Raw genomic sequence first — 22,529 nt, 5'->3', positions numbered from 1 at the left:
ACTCCGTTAAGCCTTAAAACAGTGATGCTTCACACATGCTGATTATATTCGATGCATTACCTGCATAGAATACATACGATATTTCACAAGTATCGACTTCCTAAATAACTTAGTTATTTAGTCTAGCATCACATGCTACTTTTTGTGGGTCCCACGATCCACACATTCGAGACATCAAAAATGTCACAAACTGGGGGATACTTACTGGGGTATTGGTCTGGCGGTTTACAACGTGCATCGCACAACGCGCCATCACAAGAACGTGTCAGGAAGACATGGACGGTTAGTGATGATGGGAGAAGTGGGCAAAGACTGATCGTGTGACACTAACACACGCAATTCCACTACTCCATCACTCCACTTCCTCCACTTCCCATGAGAGACGTGGGTTAGGCTCAACGACTTGTATAAATAGGTTCTCATCCCTCTTTCCAAGACAGAACAAGACAACAGAAACCAAGTGTTGATACAATCGTATCCAAACACCAGAACTGATAGCTTACATTCTGCAAGACAGTTCATCTTTCTGATACAAGTCATACACATCCAACACCTCCACGATCTCAACACCTTCTTCGCTTCCCTCTCTAAGATCAACCCCATCTCCTTCACTTTGTGACCGAAGCAGGTCTGGAACGGCCATTTCTTGGTTTAGGCCAGAGTTGTACAAATTGATTTCTCGAATCAAAAGCACTCCCATGCAGTGCATTTGTTTAGGGTTTAGATTCATTTCTCATCCGCACATCCCAAATTACCAAAACCGGCAGAAATAGTTTTCACCCATAAACACTGTGTTATTTCTTTTCCTATAATTGAAATATCACAGGTTGTGCGTTGTTCAATCAGTTAGAATATCCGACCTTTTGGTTTTTGATTTAAATTGATTGACACTTGGGTATTGGTCTTTGGTACCATCCAAGTTATCTCTCTAGTATTTGATAAAGACTCGCAGATTTCTATTTGCTTGAGTATATATCAAATCGAGAGATTGAGATATAAACTCTTTGATATACTTTTTATCTAGATTGAATCTGACTGTCTAGTTGATTCTCTAGAAAGTATATTGGAATTTTTCCATACAGATTGCTAAGCGAAATATTGGGTGTGGTTGTTGTACCCCCGCTTTTTCAATTGGTATCAGAGCAGGCAAACACGTTCAAGACCTTACAAGTCTGTGTTTGTAGCGATCTGAATCTATGGACAGAGGTGTTATCAATTAACGTACCACCAGTCTTCGATGGCTCTAATTACTTATGGTGGAAAATTGTTATGCAAGCTTTTCTTCAAGCACATGATTTTCAATCAAGGGTATTTGTTGTTAATAGCTATAATGCTCCCATCGTGGCAGTTGGAGATGTAAATGTTCCCAAGCCTATTGGTGAATACATCCATGCCGAGATAAATGCTGCAAAGCAAAATTCCGACGTTTTGAATGCCATTATACATGCCATTACCCAAAATCTTCAGCACCATGTTTCAAATTGCACGAGGTCTAAAAATGCGTGGGATATCTTAGAAACCGTATTCGAAGGTAACTCAAGTGAAAAGGAAGTTAGGCTTCAAAACCTTAATTCCGATTGGGAAAACCTTCGTATGGCAGATGAAAAAACATTTAATGAGTTTAATCACAAAGTGTCTGAAATTGTTAATGCATCTTTTGCATTGGATAAGACTATTCCTGAAAAGTATATTGTGATGAAAATTCTAGACACGACTCTAAGAAGCATGCCATCATTGAAGGAAATAACCTTGATATACTATCCAGAAATACCCTTGCTGGAAAGTTGAAAATTTTCGATCTTGAACTTGAACAAAGAGATAAAAGTCATCAGTTTAGCAATCATGTTGCTGCATCTGACCGTAAGTCTCGACGTTCTAAATTGACTGATAAAAGTGATGAGAATTGCTTTAATTCGACTTTGTCACTGTTTATACAACAACTTAAGAAATCTAAGAAAAATAAAGTCTCAAAAGAAAGCTCAGTCAATCAATAAAGAAGTTCAGAAAAACTATGTTAACAGTTCTAGCTTCAGGTGCTATAAAAGTATTCACAATACTTTTAAATGTTCTGATACGGAGACAAGTGAGATAACTAAAGCATGGATGGCTACGCTTGACTACTTTCCTGAGGATGATGTCTATGATGGTTCTCTTAATCTTTTTTCTGATAATCACATCTGTCCTCCTAACAGTCTTGATTATTCCATGATAAACAATCTTACTTCTCAGAAATTCTTCAACCAGTAAAGGAAGTCTTAATTAAAAGGATTGGAAATCTGGAATACCAATTTTCTAATTTAAAATTGGAGTTGATCAATCGTGATTCTCGCAAAACATATCAAACCTCTTCGACTATGAATTGTCAGCAAATTCCTCCTGATTCTACATCATCCTTAAGTCACCTTGACGACAAGGATTATATAGAAAATCACAAGAATTTATCTATTCCTGTGATTTCCTCACATGTTAATCAGGATCACCTTAAAACCCGTGGCACCATGAAACAGGAAAAGCTTTCTCCTTTCAAACGTTGTCTGCAGAAGAAGAAAAAGAAATCTTATACAAAACCCTCATCCTTTGTAAAAGAGATTTCCAATAGAATGCATAGTTTACGAAAATCAACAATCAAGGTATTCAAATCTGTGCTAAAAGAAAGAAAGAATTATGAAGATAATTCTTCTTTCTTAAAAACAATACAGAAACAAGGTATAACATACACTTCATCCCCTCAAAAGAAGTTACTCAATCCTGCAGAGGATTGGAACAACTACAGCTTGTAATACTGTATTGATGATTTTTTGTCTATCCCTTTTAGGCAAAAATCATAATCTTAAAGAGGGTTGTGATGGATGAGTTCTGTTATTTGTTCAAACGTTTTCCTACTCAAAAAAAAAAAATCTGAGGATAAACAATTTCTGTTAGGGTTTTGGTCAAAGGTCATTTTTGATATTTATATCCTATCCTCAGTTGCTTTTAAAATTAAGTTTTTCTCCTTAGCATAAACATTTCTTCTATCTTCTCTATCATGTCCTCCTCAAGTCTTTCAAGCAAGGAAAGTGATGTTTGGACTGTTCTATTTCCATCTAAGAAGATACGATTCGATTCTTCTGATAATATGATGAGCCCTGATACTCACTGTTACTCTCTGGACGGGAACATCTCTGTTTCTCAGTTTGATAAGCTCTCTTTAACCATGAATCTTTTCTTGGAACAAGTTTGTGCCCTAAAAAGTGAACTTGAAGCTTCTTCCAAGAGACTCGAAGAAAAGATGGATAATCTGGAATCGAGAATTGATCTAATCGAAGATGAGCTTGATGAATACAGAGAATATGAGAAGTGTACTCAAAGTAAGTGAAATGCTTTATAGGAGTTTTTGCCTAGTAAATCTTCTATTTTCTTGTTTTATCTTGAAGAATAACTAGAGTTTGGAATAGCCATTATTGTGATTACACATAGCTATGTCCAACGTTTTCATCTTCATGTTTTTACATTTATTGGTTTGAATTCGAAATTTGGTTGGAAGATGATTTTTGCAGTATTAATCTTTATGGTTTTATATATTTCAATATTGTTATGGGATATGTGTGTTTACGTACGTGAACTATGGTTGTCCCGTACCTTGTCAAAAGTAAAGTCTTTTCGTATGTCGATATGCATGTATTGATAAAAGAATGAATAGACTTTTGACAAATACAAAAGTTAAGCCTATTATGTCAATTATTGATGGAAGATAGTGTAGTTGCAGGAAATCCTACACTACACCCCTCATATGATTTCATTATTACTCAACTCATTTTTAGGTTTACACTCTTAATTTTATTGATCAATCTTTGAATGTTTTTACAAGAAAAGATAAAGGAATCAAGAATGACCTATGCTCTAGACTTTCTCTCTCCTATTTACTTGTTTCTTACTCAAAAAGATCTCTCTCCTTTCTTTACAACTTGAACGACTATTTATAGGGAAATATATAGTGGATGACAGCTAATCTGTCCTTTATTTTCGGGTATGGTTTGCGACATTATCGCAACCTTACAAATGTTAATTTCGCAAGCTTTCTAATTTTTGCAGAACTATCACATGTTTCTCGTGATTCTAGCTGACGTCGTTTATCGTATCATTTCTGAAATTGTTCTGCGACGCTGTTGTATTGTGTAGTTGATAATTTCGCTGAGACATTATCGTTGCGAGATTCTGATCCTACATCTTGCCTCTTCTCATATATTCTCTGCAAAGTAGAGAATGATGTGAGAAATGCCGCAGCTATTCATCTCTTCATATTCTGCATTTATCACACGTATTCTTTCTTCCATCTGTTTCTTGACACGTCTTCTGTTACCGCTGTTTTTCAACCGCTCACGTCTTTTCGTCTTATTGGTGTTTATTTCTTCGAGTAAAAAAATCTCCTTTATATACTCTTCTTACTCTTCTTTCCACTTTCTTTTTACTTTCTCTTCTCTTTTTATTCTCTCATCTCTGCAACTCTGTTATTCTTCTGCAAATTCTGCTCTTGTAATTCTTCCCCCTTCAATCTTCTTACTTTTTATTCATTCCCATACTCTATATTCAAATATGGCTCCAAGTGGTCATAGACATGAGAAGAATTTAAAAGATGTCCAAAAAGATCTTGCTAATAAAGGTTTCACACTCTCTACCATTCCTGGTGAAAATGCCAAATCAATTCTTTCTGTCAAACTTTTCTCTGATCAGTATTGTGATGATCAATCAATCATAATTTCACTAGGTCAGATTCTCGCAGGTCTCCCTATTCCTCTTTATGACCCAGATCTTCCTTTATTCTATGATATTATCGCTCACTCGGGATTTTCGCGAGCTATCTTCCAACTGAGTGGGGACTGCATCCATCTGATGCTAGAGTTCGCTAACCGTGGTGCTGGTAAAGGATATATGTATTCCAAATAACTTAGGGATCCTAAATTCACATACCTAGAGATAATTGCTGAGAAATACACAGTAGCGAGCTTCTTTGAGAACTATGAACTTATCTCCATGAAGAAAGAGAATACTCGCTGGGGTATTCGCTTAAAAAGGAAAGATAACATTGATGAAGCTAAAATTCTCATGCAAGATATTGATTGGCACTCTGGTAAAAACACAACTCCTCGCCAATCCAAAGATGATAAATGGTGCGTTTTTCCTTTAATGCTAAAAGGACCTTACATTGCTGGGTCAAATGTTCTTCCTGTGAATCTCGCTGCTTATCAACCTTGGGTTTTCTCTTGGCCCGAGAAGGAGAAAGAGGTATGTTTCTTCCTATTTATCTCACTTTATATTTCTCTATTTGTCTTTATTATTTTGTTCGCTAACTCTTGCGACATTCTGCAGATCCAAAACTGAAAGATAGTTATAACAGGACTGGGAAAGCTAGTACTCTGTTAGCTCTTCGCTCATACACATATGAGATAAGAAATTTTCTCTTATGATTTTAAATTGTATACTGTTTCTTCCATTTATTATTTATATCCGTGTGTGAAGATTATTGCTGAAATAGAAGAACCTGCTGATGTTGCGAAGACTGGTGATAAAGGTAAAGGTGCTCTTCGCAAAGAAAAATCAACTGCTCCTCCTTCAAAGAAAAGGAAAGTCCGTTCTTCTTCTCCTTCAAATATTCCTCCTCAAGAAAATTTCGAAAGTGACAAGGATGATGAGGACAATGATGATCTTGCCGCAAGTGATGATTTTCCACCTGAATATTCTATGGATAAGCTCTCTGGCCTCTTTTCTGATTCTCTGCAAGGAATGGGAGATATCCAATTCGCTAACACCTGCAAGGATATCACTACAATTTGCGATGTCCCTTTGTTGGATGGTGATAGTTCTCTTCGTGGAGTTTCTAGATCAGTGACTCCCGACTTCTTGCATTCCCTCAATAATCTGGTATATTTTTATCCTTTTCATTTCTTCATTGTCATAACTCAAAATTTCTTTCTATATTAATATTTTTATATATTTTCTCACAGGCTGGAAAATCTTCTTTTGCTGTTGCCTCGGATCTAGAGAGGAGACGCGAAAATCTTGAAAAGAAGAATCTTCAATTTCGCACAAAGAATGAAGAATTGGAAGATGAAGTTAAAGGTCTTCGCGAGAAAAATAGACAACTAGAAATTGATTCTTCTTTGTATAAGAAAAAAATCTCTAGTCTTCAGCAAGCTAATAATCAGCTTTACGGTATGTTACTTTTCTCTTTTCCCTTCATTCATTCATCTTGTTGTTTTATCTTATTTAAATGATCCTTTTTGCAGACATTTATGGTCTTTCTGATGAAGCTACCCTTCTTCGTTCATTTCCTAATGCCTTGGATAATGATACCCTTCTTGAGCGTCTTAACAATTCCTTAAATAGCTTCTCAAATGATAGAATTTCATCTCTTTCTCTAAATGAGCTTAGATCTAAATTTCGCCTCTTAGAAATTGACCATAGATCTAGTTTAGGCTTAGCCAACCGATTTAAGCATCTCCTTCTTGATTCTAAAGAGAAAACCAATGAGTTAAGAACCAAAATTAGCGGTCTCATAGATGATAAGGATCGCATCTCTGATCAAGGTGCTAAGGCTTTGGCGAAATTCCAAGAGACTCTTCTTGAAGTTCAACTTGAACGAGATGAAGCTAGCCGCAAGAACATCGAGCTCTGCGAAAGAGAAAACCAAATTCGTTCTCGTCTTCTTATAAGTAATGAGGATGAATTTGTTTGGGCTGAGAAAATCTTAGATGATGCCAGAAAAGATTTAGGTGTAAATGTTAGTCTCCAAGTTGAGCATACATCCTTGATTAGAGATATGATTTCTGACAGAGAAGGTTATTAACTGCTCTTCTTTACTAATCTTTTGCTTCTTATGAATTTTTATCAAGTTAACAATTGATTGTCTTTTGCTTGCAGATTCTGAAAGTAGATATCGTGAAAAGATTGAGGAACTCGAAGCTGAAAAGGAGGAACTCGCAAAGAATCTTTCTTCTCGCAACGACAAGTATTCTAGATTAAAGAATCAAATCAAGATCACTGTTGCGAATTTTAAGAATGATGCTATGCATTTTCGCAATCAAACTATCCAAATGGTTTGTGACGATCATAATATCCCACATTCTGATTATCCTTGTCTCTTGGAAGAATCCCACAGAATACTCCCAGTTGATTATTTCTGATAGCGAAGCTGATGATGAAGAATCTGATGGTGATGAAGGTTCTGATGGTGATGAAGATTCTGACGCAGACGAAGAAGGGAACAAGTCTGATGAAGATAATGAAGGATCAACTAAGAAGTAGTCTTTTTCTTTTTGATTCTTGTAATACTTGTACATTTATTCCTTCTTTCTGTATATTTGTGTTTCTTTCATTTTGACCTGCATTCATTAAAACAATTCTTCCTTGCAATACAGTTAATCAATATAATCATTAATTTTTGAATCTTTGAGTAAATCTATCATATGGAGACAAATAACATTTTCTAATTTCATTCATTCCCATACTTGCCTCTGTTATTTGTATCCAAATGAGAGATTTTATAAATTTTTCTTTTTATGCCTCAATTTCGCAGTTATTATGTTATGTATTATGTTTCGCAATCTTATGCGAAGTGAATTTTGATTCTTTTCAAAATCTCATTCCTGTGTGGTCTTATTTTGCCTTCCTAATTAAAGGTCTTATTATGCCACCTCTTGTCATTGCGACAAAATCGCAGGACGTCCTTGCACTTTCATGCAAAAACCCATTGATCTTGCCTTAACTTTTTCTTTTGTATTGTGGCCTCTTCAGGAATGTTGCGACAATATGACAGGCCTAAATATTCTTGCGAAATAAAGCCCCATGACATTGCCGTCTTGCGACGAAATCGCAGGACGTCTTCGCACTTTCATGCGAAAACCCATTGATCTCGTCTTATCTTTTCTTTTGTATTATTGCCTCTTCAGGATTGTTGCACAAATATGACAAGCCTTAATACCTTGCGAATAAAAAGCCTCATGACATTTGCGTCTTAAGACACTTATCAGCTCCCTAATGGAGGGTGCCGCCCTTATCTCCCCCTGGTTGCCCCTTCAAGGAGGCGTACTTCTACCATACAAGGTTAGCTCCTCCCATCCAGTCTTAACAACAACCAGTTGTTTTCGCAGCCTCTTATCCCTTTTACCTATAGGGCTTATGGTTACGAGACTGCACCCTAAGTGGGGTTTTCTTCAGGCCGAGTGCAGTATAAGCCAAGACTTGTCAAGAATGGCAAAGTACGCTTCAAACGTCCCTGGCACTCTTGACTCAACCGTGTACCTCGGCGCCTTGATCAGATCTGCACTCCTTGGGAGAGTCCTTATTACCTTAGTCGCCCAACCTAAGTCATATGCTTAAGCTGAGAATCCAAGGTGCCTCTCCCGGATGGGCTTTATTGACCCCAAATCTCCATGACTCAGGTTCCGGTGGCGGTGTAGCCTTTCCCTGAGCCATGCAACAGGTACCCCCTTATATGACGTACTTTAGGTCTTACATTTGCCTCTTGCGAAATTGTATTCGCGAACTAGGGTGTACGCCATAAAGGTTCGCCTCTTTCTCTTTTGTCATTTTTCTCTGATTATCTTCTGTAAAATTCATTATCTCTGCGAGAGTCTCGAATCATCATATTGTATTTGATTTCGCAATCTCAATTTTGTCATTCAATAAAATGTATTTTGAGAATTTTACTTATTGCGAGAGTGTCGCAACAACTTAATCATTCATACATTTCTTGTTTTTATTACCTTTGCCATCCTCTGCTTCTTTATTATTTTCTGCTACTGCTTCCTTGGTAGTGGTATGTTCATCATTTTTATTCTGAGCTAGCATTAGTTTCGCAACATCTTTCTTCTTTTCTTTCGATTGCATCCACCATCAACCTCTCACTTCTTGTGTATCTTTGATTTTGTGTCGCCATTTTCCTTCTTGTTTGCTCTTCCTTCGCAAGATTCTATCTCAGTTTCGTAACACCTCTTTCCTTCAACCCAATCTCCCTTTATGATTCCTACACCACTGGGGTGAGGGAATTTGATGCACTGGTGGAAAGTTGAAGCTACACCTAGAATCCCATGTAGCCAAGGTCGACCAATTAACGCATTGTAGGGTGATTCTACATCAACGACACAGAATAAGATTTCGGAAGATATTCCCTTCAATGGAATTCGCATAGTAACCTCCCCTTTAGGCTTGTTAGCAGTACCATTAAAACCATATATCTTATATGTTGATGGTATAAGATCATCATCTCTTCCTCCCATAGTTTTATAAGTATGATAAAATAAGATGTTCACAGAGCTTCCAGTATCGATTAGAATTCTATTAATTGCCCATGAATCTTCAGCTTCATCATCCTCATCTTCTTTCGGTTTTGGATTAATTTCTAATTTTACTACCAATGGATTATCATGCACCTCTCCTTCGGGAATTTCTTCTGCGGTAAAAGAAATGATCTGTTTCTGCCATTCCTCTAGTGGCGAGATTTTCGCAATATTCATAATTTCTCTTCCATCATTATCTCTTGCGAACACTCTACTCAAAACATGTCATGAAAATCTTCAATTGTCTTATATGAATGTACGATAGAGTGACAGAATAGATTTTTGCTTTTGCACCAACTTCTATGAAGAATGTTTCCTTCTTTTTCATCGTGTTCACTTTGTGATGCTCTGGTGGTGGTGGCATGGTTGAGATTGTGGTGCCCTACCAAAAAGTGGTTTAGTTTTCCTTGATCTATCATTCTCAAAATAATTCTTTTTACATTTCTGCAATCATTTGTTGTATGTCCATGAAAATGATGATAAGAAAAAACTCATGGCTTCTGTGGTTTGGAGGTGGTTCCGTTCCCATGTTCCATGGTGTTGGTATATTCTCCATCAAAATTATAGCTTCCCATATTTTCTCCACACTTGCATTTAGAGGTGGCATCTTGATTTCTTCCCATACTACCTTGTGACCTCCTTGTCCTCTATTATAGTTTTGTCTTTGACCTCCATAAGTTTCTTGTGGTTGATCGAGTCTTTGAATCTTGTTATTTCCACCACGATTGTAGAAATTTCTTTCTCTTTCATACTCTCTTGATCTCGGCTTCCCATAGCCACCAGTTTCTGTTGATTGTTACCCGTCACCTTCTCTTGTTGTACTTGCGAAGTATTCGCTACTGTGTTTATTAGCTTGGGTAATAAGCTTGCATTCGTGTTTGTGAGTTGGTGTTCGCAACTGGATATGATTCCATTTCATTTTGCCTTTCCTCTAGAGCAATGTATTCTTCTTGAAGTTCTCGCAATTCAGTCATTGTGATCGTATTCTTGACTCTGAAAATTTGGACATACAATAGGTTTGTTGCAAACATAGCATTGATAAATGATAATATAAGATATCTCTCATCTACACGGCCAGCCATTTCGCTACACATAGTTCTCCCTTTTAGTCAGGTGTTTCAAACTTTCGCCAATCCTCTGTTTTAATCCAAACACATCTTCTATACCAGGTCGCGAAGAATTATTACTTATATATGCCCCTAGAATGTAGTCTGCAAATGATTGAAGGATGTTATTGTATTCTTTGGTAGACCTTCAAACCATTTTAACGCCTCTCCTGTTAAGCTGGATGCGAAATATTTGCACAATACGGCATCATGATTTTCCCATTGTAACATGCACCTCACATAGGCTTTAATGTGTTGAATTGCACAAGTTGTTCCATCAAAAATGCTGGTTAATGCGGGCAAATTGCATTTCGGTGGTATTCCTCCTAATTGTACTTCCCTTGTAAATGGAGTTTTCGCAGCTTCTTCTATTGCTTCATCCAATTGTCTTCTGCCTACTTCTCCTCTATTATTTAGCATTCCTCTCATTTCTTCTAATTCTTTCAAGATTTGTTTATTTACACCTGAATTTGATCCATTGGTCTTTTTAATTTCGCCTCTCTTCTTCTGCGTTCATGTCTTTCTTCTCTCGCGAAATTTTGCATTTCTTCTTCATTATCCTCATCTCGTCTTTCTGCGAGTTTTTCTTCATCTCTATCTTGAATTCGCAAATGATTATGTCTTCATTTTCCCCATGATTTTGTTCATTTTTATTCATTCGCTGTCTTTCAGCCATCCTCTTATTCTATCACTTCATTGATATTACCGTTATTCCGGTTTTGTGTACGCCTTCTTTCTCGATTGTCGTGATTGTTCTGGCGAATTGTCTCCTGAAGCTCTTGTTCTTCCATTTCCGCTCTCAATCTTTCACGTTCGCAATTAAACGTGCTTGTTCAGCATAATGTCTTTCAATTTCTTCTTCAATGTCTGTTGATTTCTTTGAGTTTCTCTTTCATGTAAAATTCTTCTTCCTTCCTCTCGATTTCCTTCGCCATCTTGGTCATTTCGTCCCTGACGTTGTCCGTTCTCTTGATTTCCACCATTTTCCCATCATCAAAAGTTTCATTTTGTGGAACGTAACGATCATCAGCTCTTTCTCTATTTTCGCGATATTCTTCATTAGGATTTGATATTTCTTCTTGAATATTGTTTCCAGCATTGATTGTGGGTGAGTTTCGCCTCATTTCTCTTCTAGTCGATCTTGAATATGATTTTGTAATACTTCTCGATCTTCTATTCTGTAGTCTTATATTCTCCATCCTTAATTCGTGATTTTGCCTTGTTAGATTTGCACGTTCTTCTGCCTCAGCTCTTCTTTCTTCATGTATTCTTCGTCTCAACGTTTCTAACGCTCCAATTTCCTCATCTCCATGAATTATTCCTTCATCTGCTTCATGATTTCTCTCTACCTGTCTATGGTTTCTGTTTTGTTGCTCTTCTTCTACTTCTTCTGCCGAATTTGATTGCCAAGTATGTATACTCACCCTATCATAATATGTATTCCTCCCTTGTACTAGTATTTGTTGAATTGGTGTTGAATTTGATTTTCTTTATTACTTCTCATTCTAGTAGATTCTCCCATTTCAGTTCTTTCTCTCCCAGCAATTCTCTTGCTTCTTCTAACAGTAGTCGGTTGTTCGGATGTATTTCTTCTTCTAGCCATTTCTTCAATGTTAACAATATTGCAAGAAATTATGGAAAATTCTTAGTCAATCACTCTAAATCTTCACAAATCTCAATATTAATTTTCAGCTTTTTCTAGAATAATCTTCAATACCTCCCTGTTTCTAGCGCCATTATGTAGTTGCAGGAAATCCTACACTACACCCCTCATATGATTTCATTATTACTCAACTCATTTTTAGATTTACACTCTTAATTTTATTGATCAATCTTTGAATGTTTTTACAAGAAAAGATAAAGGAATCAAGAATGACCTCTGCTCTAGACTTTCTCTCTCATATTTACTTGTTTCTTACTCAAAAAGATCTCTCTCCTTTCTTTACAACTTGAACGACTATTTATAGGGAAATATATAGTGGATGACAGCTAATCTGTCCTTTATTTTCGGGTATGGTTTGCGACATTCTCGCAACCTTACAGATATTAATTTCGCAATCTTTTTAATTTTCGCAGAACTATCACATCTTTCTCGTGATTCTAGCTGACGTCGTTTATCGTATCATTTCTGAAATTGTTCTGCGACGCTGTTGTGTTGTGTAGTTGATAATTTCGCTGAGACATTATCGTTGCGAGATTCTGATCCTACAGATAGGTTAAAATCTTTTGTTTGCAAGGATTATGTTTATTGAACGTCGTTATGCGAATAGTGATGGAAAATAGAATGAATCCTTGTGCATTCCGCAATATTGATCTTCCCTGATCCATATTTTATGTATTACTGTGAGGCTCCGTAAAATGTCTTATGTTGAGCATTAAACGACCAAGTTGATTATTTTATGATTAGCTATGTTGTTGTTCCATGAGGTACTTTATGTCGAGCATATTCAACTAAACTAGTACAACCGTTGCCACGGTGGAAGGGCCGACCGAAGAAGAATCTGAAGATGGGGTTCGTCCGCGACTACTTTCACATTCCGTTTCAGGAAAAATGATCTTTTCTCCCAGTTTCGGAAAAAGTGATACTTTCACCTCGTTTCATAAAAAGTGATGCTTTCGCCTCGTCTCAGAAAAAGTGATACTTTTGCCCCGTTTCAGAAAAAGTGATGCTTTCGCTCTGTTCCAGAAAAAGTGTGAAAGTATCACTTTTCCCAAAACGGCCCGAAAGTATCACTTTTCCTAAACGGGGCGAAAGTATCACTTTTCCCGAAACGGGGAGAAAAGATCACTTTTCCTAAAACGGAATGTGAAAGTATTACTATTTTCTAATACGGAAAATTAGTCGATCCATAAACCAAAATATGGTTGCATGATGTGTTATGCATCCTTTGTGGTGGTTTGTATAATGGCTATGCATTCAATTTTCGAGAATTGTGCCTAAAATGAAAGTATCACTTTTCTTGAAACGAAGGGAGTACATCGTTTTATTAGTTGCAATAGAAAATTAATTGATGCATAAACCAAAATATGGTTACATAAAGTATTATGTGTAGCGCCCCCAAAGCTAGTAGCTGACTAATCTAAGAGATTAACTAAATAAAGAGGCACTAAGAATCTAAATCAATTACTTAAACATTCAATTAAGAAATCTGCTACAAAACTTAACCCGAAAACTATCCCCATTCTGAAACATATATACAAGAACTTCTCTCAAATGATACATATTCAATAATGAGTTGATTTACAAATAGAATACAAACACAAAATAACATAGCGGAAGCTAACTAATTAAAATAACTAATTCTTTGAAGCTTTCATCGTCACATGCACATCTTGATCTGTCTCTGAAACTAAAAGTGGGAATGAGTGAGCACATCATCCCTAAAAGGGGTGCCCCGCGGGAATAATAACTAGCTTTCAAGTAAACATTAATATGATTCGAAGACAATGCAAGTTTTATCGACAGTCGTTAATACACGGAAAGACAGTAATAAACAAAATAAAAACTTCTTCAAAGACATCCATAAATAACAGTAAACATCCATGTATGAGATGTGTGTTGCCGCACATAAGGGAAGAGTAATATTCGTGCTAACCACACTCATTAGGTAATATTCGTGCTAACCACACTCATTAGAATACTGGATATAAAGGAAGAATAATATTCGTGCTAACCACACTCATTAGGTAATATTCGTGCTAACCACACTCATTAGAATACTGGATATTGTGTCGGCACACATCTCATACCACACAGAGCATACAAGATATGCATGAATTTCACAACACCAAGATTGATTTGTAAAACAATAATGAATACAAGAAATTCGTTATCGATTCCCACCTCTTTTGATGACAAACCTCGCCTAACTCGAGATCCATGATCCACTGGTTCATCCTTTGAATCGATCGTTATTAATAACTAACTGTTAATCACACAAGAATCTAGCCAAAAGGCTCACACAAGGCTCATAACATAATCTCATATAATTCTCTAGTTATAAGCTAAGTGAAGTATCTAATGGTTCAAATCCCGTTATGGTTATACACCCTTTATTATCTATCCTTAGCATAACTAAGAGTTTACTAATCCAATTAGATTGATTATATAGTACATTTGATAAGTCTTAAAGATATCTACAACTTTGTAGAAGGAACCAAGTACTAATTCAGACCATAAGGGTCCAAGACATCTAATTAGTGAAACTAGTTTTAAGCCCAAGTCCTCTATTCTGGCCCATTAATCTAAGGTCTGGTCCATTAGAATAAACTAATGGACGCTAACAGTCAACGAGTCAACTGACGGTCCACGTCTAAAGTCAAGGTCAGGGTCTAGGGTCTAGTCAAGTCAAAGTCTAACTATTCTGGTCAAATGAGTCAAGACTGGGTTAACTCAGTCACTAAGACTGATTCAGCTGAGTCATCTATACTAACATGCAACAATTCTATTCCAGACAAACTTCAACTCTAATCTTATTCTCCACTTCTTTTTTTAACAATTCAACTTCAATTCAAATACAAAACAATAATGAATTTCATTTACAAATATCAACTTTGATTACCTGCAATAAGCAGTTCCAAGCTTCTCACAGCCAACACTATCTACAACACTATAATCAACCATCTAACTTTTCTACATTCAGTTTCACTACAATCTAATACAAACCTCTGTAGCCAAACCCATATCAACTCTCACAACATCAACACATTTTCATGCCAAAACACCCATCTCAAGCCTTCTCCCTGCATCTCACAGCACCACCAAGTTGAGCTCTATCATCCAACAATGACAAATCTCCTTCACAACTACATATCTCTATCTCAATCTAATTCAACCAAAACAACTCAGTTCATCTTCTTATATGCATCTCATATGCCAACTACTATTACAGCTCAGCACAACCAGTTCATGAATCTGCCACCACTTACACTACCAATACTAGCTAACCCTTCTCCCTGTAATTCAACACATCTCTAGCTAAGCCACAACAACAGCTTCATTCCATTTCATCACTCTACCAAATTCATCTCTAACAACATCATTACCAATTCAAGCAACATCTAACATTCAAAATACCACAACTACACCATTCTTATATACCACTCCAACTTCAAACACATTCTCTTGTACCTGCAATCATTCCCATATCTAGACAATCATAACATCTTCTCAAGTAATAACCTAACATCCATCCAGAACTCAATTCACACAACTCTGCACAACACAAACTCAGTTCATACTTATAACTCATTCACAACCCAAATTTATATCCAAACTCCAACATTTTGTAGCATTACTAAATCCAAACCCCTACTACAACCATTAAAGTTCACCTGCACAACCAAAATCACCTTCCTGTCTTTAATTCATAAACCATTCAACCAACTGAAACTACTCAATCACATACAAACTAAACAATTCAACTTCAAACAGTGAAATTAAGCTACAAAGAGGCTTACCCAATAATAGTCTTCCCTGAATTGTTGTTCCACCACCCACTGATGCTGAAACCCTAATTTCCATCTCCCCTGAGTTTGAAACAGTCTTTGAAGCAACACCACAATCATCAATTAGTCTCTGATATTAGTCTTCTATTCTCAATTTCAAATGAAAACCCTAAGTATCCATCATCACCATCAACTGATTCTTAATTCTACTTCTCTTTTCTCGATTTCAGACTCCTAATCTTTATTGCCATCTTCAACTCTCAACAAAACCCTAATTCAATTTCTAATCTTCGCTTCTCTGATTCAAACTCGATACATCCACTCAAATCTTCAAATCAATCAAAACCCCATCTCTAATCAATCTCTTAGAACCTCAAATTCATCCTCTAGCTAATCTCTGAGTTCTACTTACAAACCCTAACTCTTTGATTCTAGTGATTTTTCAATCGTATCCCCTATTTCACGTCAAACCCATCTCTAAACATTCACCCGTGACTCTAATTTCATCTTCCAAGTCTTCATCATACAAAACCCTCACTTCACTTTCTATAATTCCTTTCTTCTTTACACAACGAGCTTCACCATCACCAACCCTACCTTGGCCTTTCGCCTCATACAAAAAACTGCAAAATCTCTATTTGATTCTCAAACTCGCCGGAGAAAGAAGAATAGGAGAAGAAAAGAGAAAAGAAGAAGAAAGAAGAAATAAGAAGATAAGAAGAAGAGAATGAATTTATCTTCTCGGTCGGTGAAGATAAGACCAAAGATAATACTATTTCACTCACTTGCTTCGCGCAGGTCAGTCTATTTGTAAAAAGACTATTTTTCCCTTCAAATCAATCTGATGATTACTTCTATTAATATACAATTTTATTTTCTTTTAATTCTAAAATTGTACTAAGCATCTGAATACTACTATTACTACTTCATGTAAATTTGTTTTATTTTAAAGATTTACTGGATCATTTTGTTATACTAAAGATAATTTCGATACAAGAATTCTAACAAGTGTCCTTTTTATTTTTTACATTTTAAGTAGGGCTATTTTGTGTTTCCTCCCCTCCCAACATCGTTAATTAGCATTTCCTCCCCAAAAAGATTGAAATTAGTGTTTCCTCTCATCGTTAGGTATTCCGTCCATAAGTCAGTTAGATGAGTCAGCACCTGTACACGCGTGGCATAAATTGTACACGTGTAAATAGAAGTACCCGAAATACCCTCCATACTAATTTAATCAAACGGATGTGTATGAACTAAAATAATGAATGGTGGAGATTCAGGCACCAACAACACCATCTTCCTCCCTTCACATCTACGAATCCGCACAACCACGACCAACACCATTTTTTCACAGTTGTTCACTTTTCTTCATTGAAAATTAATCTATAAACTAGACATCCAAGCTATCAACTCCATCAATCAAGCCATACTTCTTTGTGTAAACTCAGGACCGATTCACATAAAAAAAAACCCAAATTTCGTTCCAAAATTAGTAGATAGCTACCATTAACAACCCATTTCAGTTCTGTTTCACTAGTACACCTTCTCTGTCTCTGAAATCAAGCATAACCCATGTCTCCATATCATCACAGCTTCATTAACATTCCCAATCGAACTCAATCGCAGTTTATAACATTAATCCCCAAATTCTGTTCAAACCCTAGTTCTCATCTACTTTACTGCCAAATTCAAATCCATCACAGATTTCTCTTATCCATTCCATTACATCTGAAATAAAGGAAAAACCAGCGGCTGATGTTGGTTCCAATTGGAGGATAAAATGGTTTTTCTTCCCTCCTAATATTATCTTCTTCTTCTTCTTCTTCTGTTGCTTCCATGGTTGTTTAATCTCACGCTTCAAAATTGGAGGAATAAAGTTCCCACGGGACCAATTCTTCATATCTTTGAATCCATGTTCTTCCCTCACCCGAACCCATGAAAGGAAATCAATCAATTTTATTATCACCGGCAGCAACTTTATTCCTTGTTATTCTCGATTTTAATACCACCTGAACCCTAATTCTTCCTTTGCTGAAATCAACTCACTGCTCAATTATCCCTATTCTAGAAACCCGTCTTCCATCTCTTGATTTTAACAACAGCAGTAATCGATTCAATCCTAAATTCATTTCATAAGTTTCAGAAACCCTAGCTTATTTGCTCAATTTCTTTCATCTCGATCTGTTTTTTGAGAATTTGAGGGCAGTAGACGATAAAGAATGATTTAGTCGAGGGCATTTTGGGACGATCAAAAAACATGTGTACAATTTATGCCACGCGTGCACAGGTGATGACTCAGCTAACCGAGCAACGGATGGCAAAGCTAACGATGGGAGGAAACACTAATTTCAATCTTTTTAGGGAGGAAACGCTAATTAGCGATCTTAGCAGGGGAGGAAACGCAAAATAGCCCTTTTAAGTATTATCTTAACCGTCTAGTTCAACTACAAAACAACTATTCTTAATTTGTCATTAGTTTAATTTACAAAACTTGACCATATGTAAGTGTTAACAATTTTTCGTAGCGAGTTGATCATAATCATTATTTTCCTTTATCGTTAAATACCCTCATTGACATTTTAGTTAAGTTAAACTCAATATGATACTAATTGATAAATGCTAACCATTACTTTATTAAAATTATTATTACTTTGATTATCATCTGTAATTACTATTATAATATTTTATTATTAATACTGATGGTTGGACTATTATTTTAACTATTCTGACAAATATTATTAAGTCCCAACAATATTAACATTTATGTGATTAAAAATTGTTGACGTTACGTATAAGTCAAGGTACTCAATAAACTTTTGTGTAACTTTCAAGATCTATCAATAGTGTTAATCTCAGTATTTTTCTAATATTTGATTATTACATGTTCATACTTTTTAGACTAATTACTCCATAATCTTTATTAGATAAAATTATTGGTGTACCCTATAATTTTTACTTCATGCATACACAAACAATCAAACAAACAATCAATCAACCAAATAAATCTTTTAATTATTGATAACTTTTAGTGATTAAGATTTATCTCACAACCCAACCCAGTACTAAACTAATTTATTTCACTAAGTGGCACTGGCTATTCCTATCTTTTCCCATATAAGTTCTAATACTGAGCTCTGATACCAACTTGTAGCGCCCCCAAAGCTAGCAGCTGACTAATCTAAGAGATTAACTAAATAAAGATGCACTAAGAATCTAAATCAATTACTTAAACATTCAATTAAGAAATCTGCTACAAAACTTAACCCGAAAACTATCCCCACTCTGAAATATATATACAAGAACTTCTCTCAAATGATACATATTCAATAATGAGTTGATTTAAAAATAGAATACAAACACAAAATAACATAGCATAATCTAACTAATTAAAATAACTAATTCTTCGAAGCTTTCATCGTCACATGCACATCTTGATCTGTCTCTGAAACTGAAAGTGGGAATGGGTGAGCACAATATCCCTAAAAGGGGTACCCCGCAGGAATAACAACTAGCTTTCAAGTAAACATGAATATGATTCGAAGACAATGCAGGTTTTATCGACAATCCTTAATACATAGAAAGACAGTAAAACACAAAGTAAAAACTTCTTCAAAGACATCCATAAATAACAGTAAACATCCATGTATGAGATGTGTGTTGCCGCACATAAGGGAAGAGTAATATTCGTGCTAACCACACTCATTAGGTAATATTCGTGCTAACCACACTCATTAGAATACTGGATATAAAGGAAGAATAATATTCGTGCTAACCACACTCATTAGGTAATATTCGTGCTAACCACACTCATTAGAATACTGGATATTGTGTCGGCACACATCTCATACCACACAGAGCATACAAGATATGCATGAATTTCACAACACCAAGATTGATTTGTAAAACAATAATGAATACAAGAGAGTTCGTTATCGATTCCCACCTCTTTTGATGACAAGCCTCGCCTACCTCGAGATCCATGATCCACTGGTTCATCCTTTGAATCGATCGTTGTTAATAACTAAATGTTAATCACACAAGAACTCTAAGAATCTAGCCAAAAGGCTCACACAAGGCTCATAACATAATCTCATATAATTCTCTAGTTATAAGCTAAGTGAAGTATGTAATGGTTCTAAGCCCATTATGGTTATACACTCTTTATTATCTATCCTTAGCATAACTAAGAGTTTATTAATCCAATTAGATTGATTATATAGTACATTTGATAAGTCTTAAAGATATCTACAACTTTGTAGAAGTAACCAAGTACTAATTCAGACCATAACGGTCCAAGACATCTAATTAGTGAAACTAGTTTTAAGCCCAAGTCCTCTATTCTGGCCGATTAATCTAAGGCCTGGTCCATTAGAATCAACTAACGGTCGCTGACAATCAACGGGTCAACTGACGGTCCACGTCTAAAGTCAAGGTCAGAGTCTAGAGTCTAGTCAAGTCAAAGTCAGAGAAGTCAAAGTCTAACTATTCTGGTCAAATGAGTCAAGACTGGGTTAACTCAGTCACTAAGACTGATTCAGCTGAGTCAGCTAGACTAACAGGCAACAATTCTATTCCAGACAAACTTCAACTCTAATCTTATTCTCAACTTCTTGTTTAACAATTCAACTTCAATTCAAATACAAAACAATAATGAATTTCATTTACAAACATTAACTTTAATTACCTGCAATAAGCAGTTCCAAGCTTCTCACATCCAACACTATCTACAACTCTATAATCAACCATCTAACTTTTATTCATTCAGTTTCACTACATTCTAATACAAACCTCTGCAACCAAACCCATATCAACTCTGACAACATCAACACATTTTCATGCCAAAACACCCATCTCAAGCCTTCTCCCTGCATCTCACAGCACCACCAAGTTGAGCTCTATCATCCAACAATGACAAATCTCCTTCACAACTACATATCTCTATCTCAATCTAATTCAACCAAAACAACTCAGTCCATCTTCTTATATGCATCTCATATGCCAACTACTACTGCAACATTCAAAATACCACAACTACACCATCCTTATATACCACTCCAACTTCAAACACATTCTCTTGTACCTGCAATCATTTCTATATCTAGACAATCATAACATCTTCTCAAGTAATAACCTAACATCCATCCAGAACTCAATTCACACAACTCTGCACAACACAAACTCAGTTCATACTTATAACTCATTCACAACCCAAATTTATATCCAAACTCCAACAGTTTGTAGCATTACTAAATCCAAACCCCTACTACAACCATTAAAGTTCACCTGCACAACCAAAATCACCTTCCTGTCTTTAATTCATAAACCATTCAACCAACTGAAACTACTCAATCACATACAAACTAAACAATTCAACTTCAAACAGTGAAATTAAGCTACAAAGAGGCTTACCCAATAATAGTCTTCCCTGAATTGTTGTTCCACCACCCACTGATGCTGAAACCCTAATTTCCATCTCCCCTGAGTTTGAAACAGTCTTTGAAGCAACACCACAATCATCAATTAGTCTCTGATATTAGTCTTCTATTCTCAATTTCAAATGAAAACCCTAAGTATCCATCATCACCATCAACTGATTCTTAATTCTACTTCTCTTTTCTCGATTTCAGACTCCTAATCTTTATTGCCATCTTCAACTCTCAACAAAACCCTAATTCAATTTCTAATCTTCGCTTCTCTGATTCAAACTCGATACATCCACTCAAATCTTCAAATCAATCAAAACCCCATCTCTAATCAATCTCTTAGAACCTCAAATTCATCCTCTAGCTAATCTCTGAGTTCTACTTACAAACCCTAACTCTTTGATTCTAGTGATTTTTCAATCGTATCCCCTATTTCACGTCAGACCCATCTCTAAACATTCACCCGTGACTCTAATTTCATCTTCCAAGTCTTCATCATACAAAACCCTCACTTCACTTTCTCTAATTCCTTTCTTCTTTCTCAACGAGCTTCACCATCACCAACCCTACCTTGACCTTTCGCCTCATACAAAAAACTGCAAAATCTCTATTTGATTCTCAAACTCGCCGGAGAAAGAAGAACAGGAGAAGAAAAGAAAAGAGAAAAGAAGAAAGAAGAAATAAGAAGATAAGAAGAAGAGAATGAATTTATCTTCTCGGTTGGTGAAGATAAGACCAAAGATGATACTATTTCACTCACTTGCTTCGCTAAGGGAAGCCCGGGTCAGTCTATTTGTAAAAAGACTATTTTTCCCTTCAAATCAATCTGATGATTACTTCTTCGTAAGGTATCTGACTGACACGTTCGAGTAGTCCATTTCGCATAACTTTACGAGATCTAACCGATGGTACTAGTTTCGTATCTAGATCATTGTTAGATGAATTTCTATTAATTAACATTCATGTTAAACTAATCGAGTTATTAACAGCTAAGACGTGTCTTGACTAGTCTAATAGCGTTGACGAGCTTGAGGGTCTTTACATTACGTATCCTTTATGGTGGTTTGCATAATGAATATATACATCTAATTTCTAAAATTATGCCTAAAATGATAAATACCTCCGAATTTTTCGTAAAAACTCGAAATTTGATATTGTTGTTTGTACTCATTGCATAGTTTTTTTTATTACCTTTCTAACGAGATAAAATTTGTAAAATTCCAAGGTACGGATTTTTA

General features: G+C 35.9%; 1 long non-coding RNA gene across 1 annotated transcript; it reads right to left on the bottom strand.

The window, feature by feature from the left end:
• Nucleotides 1-19,150: 19,150 nt before the first annotated feature.
• Nucleotides 19,151-21,966, bottom strand: LOC113298400. Its single transcript, XR_003334190.1, has 3 exons — nt 20,553-21,966; nt 19,812-19,889; nt 19,151-19,316 (listed from the first exon to the last, which is right to left on the bottom strand). It is a non-coding gene; the product is annotated as an uncharacterized LOC113298400 (long non-coding RNA).
• Nucleotides 21,967-22,529: the final 563 nt, after the last annotated feature.

Source organism: Papaver somniferum, chromosome 7 (assembly GCF_003573695.1).
Source record: "Papaver somniferum cultivar HN1 chromosome 7, ASM357369v1, whole genome shotgun sequence".
Taxonomy (NCBI): Eukaryota; Viridiplantae; Streptophyta; class Magnoliopsida; order Ranunculales; family Papaveraceae; genus Papaver; species Papaver somniferum.
This window is presented reverse-complemented; position numbering and strand designations above follow the sequence as displayed.